General features: G+C 33.7%; 1 long non-coding RNA gene across 2 annotated transcripts; it reads right to left on the bottom strand.

Annotated features, from left to right (window-relative positions):
- Window positions 1-2,394: 2,394 nt before the first annotated feature.
- Window positions 2,395-4,816, bottom strand: LOC107005710. Of its 2 annotated transcripts, none has more exons than XR_003575434.1 (3): window positions 4,573-4,816; window positions 3,101-3,354; window positions 2,395-3,010 (listed from the first exon to the last, which is right to left on the bottom strand). It is a non-coding gene; the product is annotated as an uncharacterized LOC107005710 (long non-coding RNA). The 2 variants fall into 2 exon arrangements; XR_001454928.2 differs by having other exon boundaries at window positions 4,594-4,813.
- Window positions 4,817-9,753: the final 4,937 nt, after the last annotated feature.

Here is a 9,753-nt window from a genome sequence, read left to right as displayed (position 1 = left end):
ATTTTTTTTTTTTGGGGGGGGGGGAGGGGTTGCGATACCTAGGCAGGAATGATGTGAGGTAAGAAAAAAATTATTTAATTCTTTAAAAAATCTTGTTCACTAAATTTTAGCATTTAATTATTTTTTGTACTCTATATATCTATGTGAACGCCACATCAATAGAAAATTTCATATATAAGCATACGTGGATGACATATGACAATAAATGATCTTTCTACTTAACCTCTTCGTTAGTACAATGTAAGACTTTCGTTCAAAGGTTAATGTATACAATTTCAATTAATAAATGTATGAAAGGAAAGCTAAAGAGACACTAATAAATGGGGAAAAACTATATAAACGCAATAAATGATTTCATTTCCCTCTAGTTTTGATGTGATCATCTTTATGACTTAAACTAAATCTTCGTTTAGATTATCCAATATTCTCAATGTTAAGGGTCATTAGTTATTTAGCTTAAGAAGGTGCACATGGTATATACACTTTATTACTTTATGACTTAAACTAAATCTTCGTTTAGATTATCCAATATCCTCAAAGTTAAGGGTCATTAGTTATTTAGCTGAAGAAGATACACATGGATACACTTTATTACTTTGTGCTACAACTTAAATGTTTACACGTTGTATTAGTTTAGCATATAGTATTTTAATTTACTCATTCAAATATTCTATTTGAAATTTAGTCAATTGTTTTACTGGTTCTTGATAGTTGTAAATCCCCGCTTTTCCCTTTTGCATTAGTTTTGTATAAAATGATGAGTCCATGCGAAAACTCTCTTTTATTGGCACGAAGTATAGACTATTAGATTAAGGTGTAAACCTATCAATTCATAAAAGGTTTCAATTCGAGTGATAGCCCATATTGGTGAGGTGGAAAAGAGTGAAATCTCATCATTTGTTAGACTAAAAGATTAAATTTCAAAATAAGTGAGCTATTAAAATGAAATAATGAAATAGTGAGAATAGATCAAAAATTAAAAGAAACAAGAAATCCCCTCCAATACTCTTCATTAACACTATTTTCTTTCTATATTTGAGACATAAAGATTTAAGTGTCAAATCAACAAAGGGAACAACATAAAAACACATTGAACATGGGAAATAATATGTATAGATTCTATATTTGGATAACTGATCATGACATTCAAATATCTTTCTCTATGTGAAAAGCATGAAATTTAATTTTTCAATCGACGATAAACTAAGTTGTTAAGGTGTTGGTGTTCTACTGATTCAAAATAGGTTTTTATGAAATTGCCAACAGATAAGGTACCAAAAGAGAAAATTTAGAAAATAAAAATTTTCTCTCTTGAACACAAATTCATCAATAAACAAGAAGAAGGGTTTGAAGCAAAGCAAAATTGTATATTCCATTACTAGTTCTAGGCAGTAACAAGAGAGAGCTAACCATCATGACTAATATAATAAAGTCCCCTTTCCTCAACTGATGATAGCCAGATCTGAGGTCTATTTTCGAAAAACAAGTGATACCTGAAGTTGATCGAAGATATCATCAAGTCTCGAAAGTGGATACTTATTCTTGATAATAACCTTGTTCAACTGACGGTAATCTATACATATTCTAAGAGAACCATTATTCTTTCTCACAAATAAGATCGGAGCGTCCTAAGGTAAGACACTTAGTTGAATACTTTCAACTACTCTTATAACTCTTTCAGCACTTCTGATGTCATTCAATATGGAGGGATAGAGATAGGACGAGTGTCGGAAAGAATATCCACTACTAAAAAAATAGTAAAAAGAAACTTATAAAAGAGACCTCATGTCGTCGAATAGAGACCTCACGAGGTCACCAATAAATTGTCCAATTTTTTTTTAAAAGAGAGACCTCATGAGGTTGCAATTTTATAATTTACTTTTTTTCAAATTTTTAATAAAGGTGGCTTCATGAGATCAATATTATATTATTTATTTTTATTTTATATTTAAAAAATGAGACCTCGTGAAGTCTCTTTACTGCATTTCCAAAAAATAAAATGCTGAATAGAGACCTCGCGAGGTCTCTTTCTTGATGCAAAAAGAGACAGCTTGAGATCTCTTTACTGCATTGGTACAAAATAAAACGTTGAATGGAGACCTCATTTATGAAAATAAGATGCAGAAAAGAGACCTCTGAGGTCTCTTTATTGAAATTTCTGGAAAATAATATGCAAAAAAAAAAAAAGAGTCCTCATAAAGGTCTCTTTTCCTGGAAAAAAACTGGCAGCTAATTGTCATTTCAGCAGCTTTTCATCACCTGCCATATTAATTTAGTACCTCTCTAATTAGCTAAATCAAGCTCAAAGAGCTTCAAACAATCAACTGATGCAATACATTTACTAAATATTCTCTTATCAACTCAATTGCAACTCACCTTTAACGTAATTCGAAATTAAACAAAAATCATAATATCCATAAGTTATATAATAGAATTTCAATGTTATCGTGCATTCACAAAACAAATAACTCCCATAACAAAATTATAAAGTAAAGAACTTAGATTATCTATCACAACTCTAAACTTCACTAATGTGGTAGTGTGTCTGCCGCATGATCATCATCTTCTTCATCACTAGTAGACTCATCTGTCATATTTCTTTGTTGACCATACACTGGATATCGAGTAGGTTGAGATTGAGGGGGTCGGAAAGTGACATCACTGGAACAAGGGGGAATCCCTCCTGAAGCAAGTAAAACATTGAATTGAGACTAAGACCCGCAAACTCTAAGTCCCTCGCCTTTCCCTAGCCCGCGAGTCTTCGACTTGGCTAGATAGCTCAGCAATCTTTTGCTCCATAGCCAAATTTTTCTTCATTCATCATCATAGGAACTATTTAGACCTTCAAACTCAGAAGAAAATTCACGAAAGGTTTGTTGTGGCATTCCATAGGCATACCCATATCTACTCGGCCCACCAATCAAGTCCAACCACACTCTTTCAGCTTTTTCTTGAGTAAGTGGCATACCTCGATTTTCTTCTGGCTGAGTTTGTCGTAGATCCTCCAAAGCTTGAAGATATCGATTATAAATTGAATGATATTAATATTAGAATATAAATTTAGAAAATAATTAACTACTATTTTAAATTAGAGGCTTACATAGGTCACTTCAGCTCGCGGCTCAACCCACACGTCTGGATTTTCAGGATTTTTCTTCTTTCTTACAAAATCATAGTTCTCTCAACAGTTTGTCACAAATGATATTAGTTCTAAATTTGCAGTAACATTCACAACATCTTAAAGCCAAAGTAACAAGTACAACTAACCTAACAGAAAGCACATCCATTTTTATAACGAATTTATAACTAACCAGAAGAGTCGACTGCAAGGCTGGTAGTAAGAGTTGCCTGGATCTGCCAAAAAGAAACAAACAATGGCATCGTTAAAGATGATTCACCCTAAAACTCATTGATTCATTCAATTTAACAAACCCAATTTCGTTGTTATTTGTTGAAAACCAGTAGAGTTGGTGCTGGATTTGGGATGGGATTGTTTTGCACACATTTTTGATTAGCTAAAGTTCAGAATTTCAGGGACAGTGCTCTGATGCAGTTTCAAAATTCTTGGTTGTTGCAATGACTATTCATCAAATCATTAATTCACCAAATATATATATAAAAAAAAGGTTTACTCATAATCATACTACTAATATAATGAAGCTATGTATCCAACTTTGTCACCTTATTCTTCTTTTTAGGCTATTAATTCTTTACTTGTGACGGAGACAGATCTTCGTCAAAACGCCTAGCAATAAATGTAAAGCTATACCCGTTGTTGGATCTCACTCGGTATGTTGTTGAAGAGGGAAGAGTGCTGATAATAATGATTAAAATAACAAATCAAATGCAATATGATAAAATAAGGCTACTTTTCAATTGCTAATGCAACAAAAATGAAGCCATTTTACAGCAGCACTGGACATTCTCATTTTCTCATATAAGAGATAAAATAAGACAGCACGCTATAATCTAAATCCTGCTGAATTTCTAAGTTTACCGACTTCCACAACTGAGATAATCCAACGTTTCGAAACCATAGCTCCTACTAACAACTGATGTAACATTTAGGGACATCCCAAAAGGCTAAAATGACACCCTTTTTTTTCAACATCTTAAATTTCAGCCTTATAATTGACAAAATGATAATATCAGACACAGAGCCAGCAAATTGCTATAAACAACTACTTGTCCTATAAAAGACTCAAAACCAAGTTCTGCATAAATCTATAAATTGTTAACTCAATATAAAGTGAAAATTTATCAAGCCAAGAATTGATAAATACAAACAAACATCAATATCTAAATGCAACAAAGAAATAACCACAGAACTAGTGTTTGTCCATAGATTTGAATTAATAAAAAAATCAAATTTATCTTCAAAATTTCACCCCCACTAACAAAAGATCAAATTTTTTTCAAGAAAACTACATGCCCAAATACAACTTTAAATTTTAAAAATCACAAATACAACCAAACAAGATCTTTAGTTTACTAGAAGAGGGATTTTTTTGTAAACAGAGAAAAAAAGAAAAGGGGGTGGGGAAGAGGAAGATGAAGAGAAAGAGAGTTTACTGTGAGTTTTTCCAGGTTCACCTTTATTTCAAGAGAAAGAAATAGACACAGAGGATTGAAGCGACGACGAAATCTTGGGCTTCAAACCGAGCGAGTTTCGATGGTGAAAATGAAAACTTCAACTGATGGTGAAAACTGAAGCTTCAAACCGAGCGATATCGAGTCTACACTTTGTGGAAGACGACTTAGGTTTTTTTTTAGCTTCTAGCGGGAAGGAGATGAAATAAATTAAAAAGCCTCTTATTTTAATTTAATAAAATTAGAGACCTCACGAGATCTCTATTATAAATTATTAGTTAAAAAGTTTGACTTATAAAAGGAATATTATTTGACAAATTTGACTGATAAAAGGAATATTATTTAACAAATTTGACTAATAAAAGGAGACCTCACAAGGTATCTAAACTAAAATAATATTTTTTAAATTAACAAATAGTGACCTCATGAGGTCACATACTTTATGGGAATCATACTATAAAACTAAAGAATTAAAATAAGTCATTTGTAAAAAAAATTCATGAAATTGACCTCACCAGGGCTCCCTGTTAAAAAAAAATTATTGATACAAATAACGACCTCATGACGTCTCTTTTTAGCGACCTATTTTTGAGGTCTCCTTTTGCCCTTTTTTTAGTAGTGATCTATATCAAAGTATGTTCATCTCTTAGGAGGGACTCCAGGAAAATCGTCTAGAAAGACCTCTGGAAACTCTCTTCCTACTGGAACTGACTGAATAGAAGGTGTTTTAACACTAGAGTCGTTAACTCGGACTAAGTGATAGACACAACCCTTGCAAACTAACTTTCTCGCCTTAAGGTAAGAAATAAAACAACCCTTAGGCACTGTTGAATTGCTATTCCACTCTATAACTGGCTCATTAGGAAACTCATACTTAATAACTCAAGTTCTACGATCAATTGAGGCATAATAGACATGAAGTCAATCCATACCTAGAATGACATCAAAATCTATCATGTCTAACTCAACTAAATCAGTCGAGGTGCTCTTGTGATTGACAGAAATGGTACAATCACGATAAACTCTCTCATCTAGAATAGACTCACCAACAGGTGTAGAAACACTGAAGGACTCAAAAAGTTGCTTAGGAAGAATATCATAATTCATGGCAATGTAAGGATTCACAAAATATAGACTCACTCCTAGATCTAGCAAATCATAAACATCAAAAGTAAAGACTTTGATCATACTAGTGACAACATCTTGAGAATTCTCTTGCTAGCATAAAGGCGGTTCGCTCCTCCGCCTATCCCTGAAATAGCTCCTCTAGGTGCAGCTCTGTCTGGTGGATCAACTAAAGAAGATTGAGCTCTACTGTACCTATTCCCATTACCTTGCTCCCTCTTAGGGCACTTTTTCATAAAGTGATCCTATTGACCACATTGAAACAACTAGTTGAGCCATCATGACAAGTACCTAGGTGGTTCTTACCACACTTAGCACATGTAAGAGCCTAAATACCTCCGTGTGTCACACTACCTTGAGCGATTGTGCAGGTCTAGCTTTGAAATTCTGTGAAATCTGACTATTGTACTCACATTTGTTCCACGGTGCAGGTGAACTAGCAGATGATGGAGTAAGTCCTTTTGCTTTTGTTGAAACTATGAACAATTGGCATTAATCTTTTGCTGCTTGGACTCATTCCCTGACATCTTAGATTTCTTATTTCTGAACTTTTTCCTATCCCTCAACTTATCCTTTTCAACCTCCTGCACATGAATCATCAACATCTTTATGCCTATATCTTCTATCAAAATAGATGTTTTTCCTTCCTAACTTGAAAGATGAGCCAACCCAAGAACGGACAAACTCATCTTGCTCTTTATGTCAACAACCATCTCCCGAGCAAAGTGAAAAAGTTGGGTTAACTTCAGACTATACTCATGAACACTGATCGATTCCTACTTGAGAGAGAGGAATTACCGTACCTTTGCTTGTCTTAGTTTCTGGGGAAATAAACACCCTAAGAAAGCATTCTCGATCACAACCAAAATTAACATCGGTGCACCCTCAGCTCTACCTTTCTTACATTGGTCAAACCAGATTATAGCGACACTCTTCAGTTGATATGCATCTAGTTCTACTCTCTCAACATCAGCAACACACATAACCTCAAACACTTTATGTAGTTCCTCTACAAAGTTTTTTGGATCCTGAGTGACACTTGAATCAATGAAGCTTGGAGAATTCATCCTTAAGAGCTCAAGGATCTTAGAAGTATAAGTCATTTCCTATCGATTCTCTGTCCAACTTGATTGGTCACAACCTAACTCAACATCGGATAGCTTCACGGAACTCATCATTGGTGACCCTTCCTTGGAGTTGCACTTCAGGTGCATTAGGTACCCCTTGTTCCTCAACATTTCTCTTAGTAGGACGACCTCGAACAACTTTTTCTGGAGGAATAATATGAAAGATACGTGCAAGCACAAGTTAAGCAGAAACATTCATAGAGATAAACTCTATCACACGAAATGAGTATGAAAAAAGTGAGATAGTTTCTAAATATTGCAGTCTCCTAATTATATATGTGGCGCGGTTCATACCGATAACTAGGACTCTATATACACGACTTTATAGACACCCTAGGACTCTTGAAATTTTTGCTTTGATACCAAGTTTGTCATGTCTGAGCCTACACCCTGGGCGGGACTGATACTCGAGCACTATTGTTGGCCCTAAGCGAGCCCTTGCCTTGGCTTTCTACTCAGTGAAAGACTTTACTAAACAAAGATAAGTTCATGTAATAAGTTAGGATGTATAAAGAAACATTCACTAGCCAAAATGGCAAATGAAGGCTCATAGAAAAACAACTTAAATGAAGTACTCATGAACAAACAATAATTAACTGGCTATGGAGCCTCTAATAACTACAATGGAAATTGGGACAAGACTCCCGATCATCCTAACAACAAAGTTGAAGTGATAAAGTAATAACAAAGAGGATCCTTCAGAAAGTAATAAAACTTTGCAAACGACTTTGAGATGCTCAACTGGATCAACAAGGAGTTGGATGTTGATCCTGGTTACCTGTATCTGCATCATAAAATGATGCAGGACAAATGACATCAATACATTGAATGTACGACATGTAACGAAAACTAAACATGACATAATTTTGAACTGTGTTATGAAGAAACACTTACCTCACTTTAGTAAACTCATGGATACTCAATTTAATGTAGAAATAAACAACAATTAAGATGTAGTTTATATAAAGCATTGAGACACTATTCTCTAATCGACAACCATCAATATGAGCTATGTAATGATACAACATCTCGCCACGCTGCCAGAACTATCCTATAACTTGTCGGGATATAGAACGCCTTAACTAAGTGGATCCACTAGTCTATGCTAAAAAGCATTAAGGAATCATCTAAAAAGTATGACCCTTTCTACCCACGTTGGCTATATGGTTTATGGAGACTTGAGTAATTATGACTCCGTCTCCATATCGGTGCTCAGTACTACTTTCAAAATACTCAACTCATATGCTAAAACATAACTCTTTCCATGAGGCTTGAGATTATCACTAAAAACGTATCTCTTAAAAGAGATGGAACTCAAAACTACTCATGAAAACTCATTTGGAAATCATTGTTTCCTTTCATCCTAAATGTGAAAATAATTAGTCTTAAGGAATACATAGTCCCCATATAACATTTTATATGACATGAACTGGGCTCTACTCTTTCTCAATGCTTAAGTTTTAAAACAAGTTTAAAAGATTTGTAAAAGACTTCTTAAAATGACTCGAAGAACCCTCAAGACTTGATTCTCAACTCTACTTTGAATTTGATTTATGAATTCAAGGTTGTGATTTGTGATAGGAAATATCTCATGATGTTTAGGAGTGTTTTTATATAGTTAAACATGAGAAACGATCAAAAAATCATTGTCTGAAAGCAAGTCCGCGATGTAGAGATGCACTTTAATATTTGGTCACAAAAAAATTTTTGAGCCAGAAGGGTCCGACACCTCTCTGTGACACGGAAAGAAAATTTCCAATTCTTGAGGAATAGGTCCACGTCCACGACGCAGACTTGGTACACAGATTTTCCAACTTTTTCCTTCTTTGTTTTCTAACCCCAATTCGCCAAAACTCAATTCTTTTTCTCAAATCGTCTTTAGATTCAGATATCCATTACATGAACAGAAGAACCTATTCATAAATGATTCTAAAATCAAAATGATTTCTCAAGAACTAAGCAATTCCAACATAACTCAAGAACGAAAGTCAATATTCAAGAACACAATTCAAAATCATCAACTTTCAACTTTCTATAATGATTTTCGCTGAAATAAACATGATTGGTATGTGGGGGAATGAACCCAATGCTATGAAAGTCTCACGTACCTCTTTAGGGATCAACCCTTGGCGAAATGACTTTGATTCCGCAAGAAATCTCCACGAACGCTTTGACTTTTCTCCTTTTTTCTCTTATCTCAAATCCCTAGCGTAATTCTTAATTACGCAAACTGAACTAACTCTGTTTACACCCCAAATAAATTTCCAAAAATTGGAATAAATTAATTGGATAATGAAAATACCAAAATACCCCTTTAAAATCTGGTTAACTTTCCTTATCCAGACAACCTGACTTCAAACGGGCATATCTCTTCATACGAACTAAAAAATTAGCAAACTCGGTGGTGTTGAAAAGATAATTAAAAGGTATTTCATTTAATATCTTGTATCCTACCTAACTCATCTTCTACCAGGAGTCATGGTCGTTGAAATTTACTCAAAACTCATACTTAACATACTTGTCAAATTTTAGATTTTTGTTCTTTCCAAAAATGGTTCTTCCTAATTCTAACTCTTTCGAATAGCGGGGTGTTACATTTATTACTTTAATGAAAGTAAATATTTAATTTCTTTTTATTTAATTTTTTTATTAAAATAAATAATCCGCATATCGATATATTTGATCATTTTCACAAGTATTGTTTTTAAAAAGATAATTGAAGGCCAACTTCAAATTTTCATTTTGATGATCAACTATTTTCAATTAATTTTCTTATAAAAATTATTGGAGATGCTTCTGTTTGTTCTTTGTTTGAAATTTATTATGAAAATGAAGTTCAAGATGAAGTATATATATACACTCAAATATACTCCTATCGCTACAAAGTGGTTTATATATATACATATATATA

The sequence above is a fragment of the Solanum pennellii genome, chromosome 12 (assembly GCF_001406875.1).
Source record: "Solanum pennellii chromosome 12, SPENNV200".
NCBI classification, from domain to species: domain Eukaryota; kingdom Viridiplantae; phylum Streptophyta; class Magnoliopsida; order Solanales; family Solanaceae; genus Solanum; species Solanum pennellii.
The sequence above is the reverse complement of the archived record's forward strand: the minus strand, read 5'-3'. Positions and strand labels throughout refer to the sequence as shown.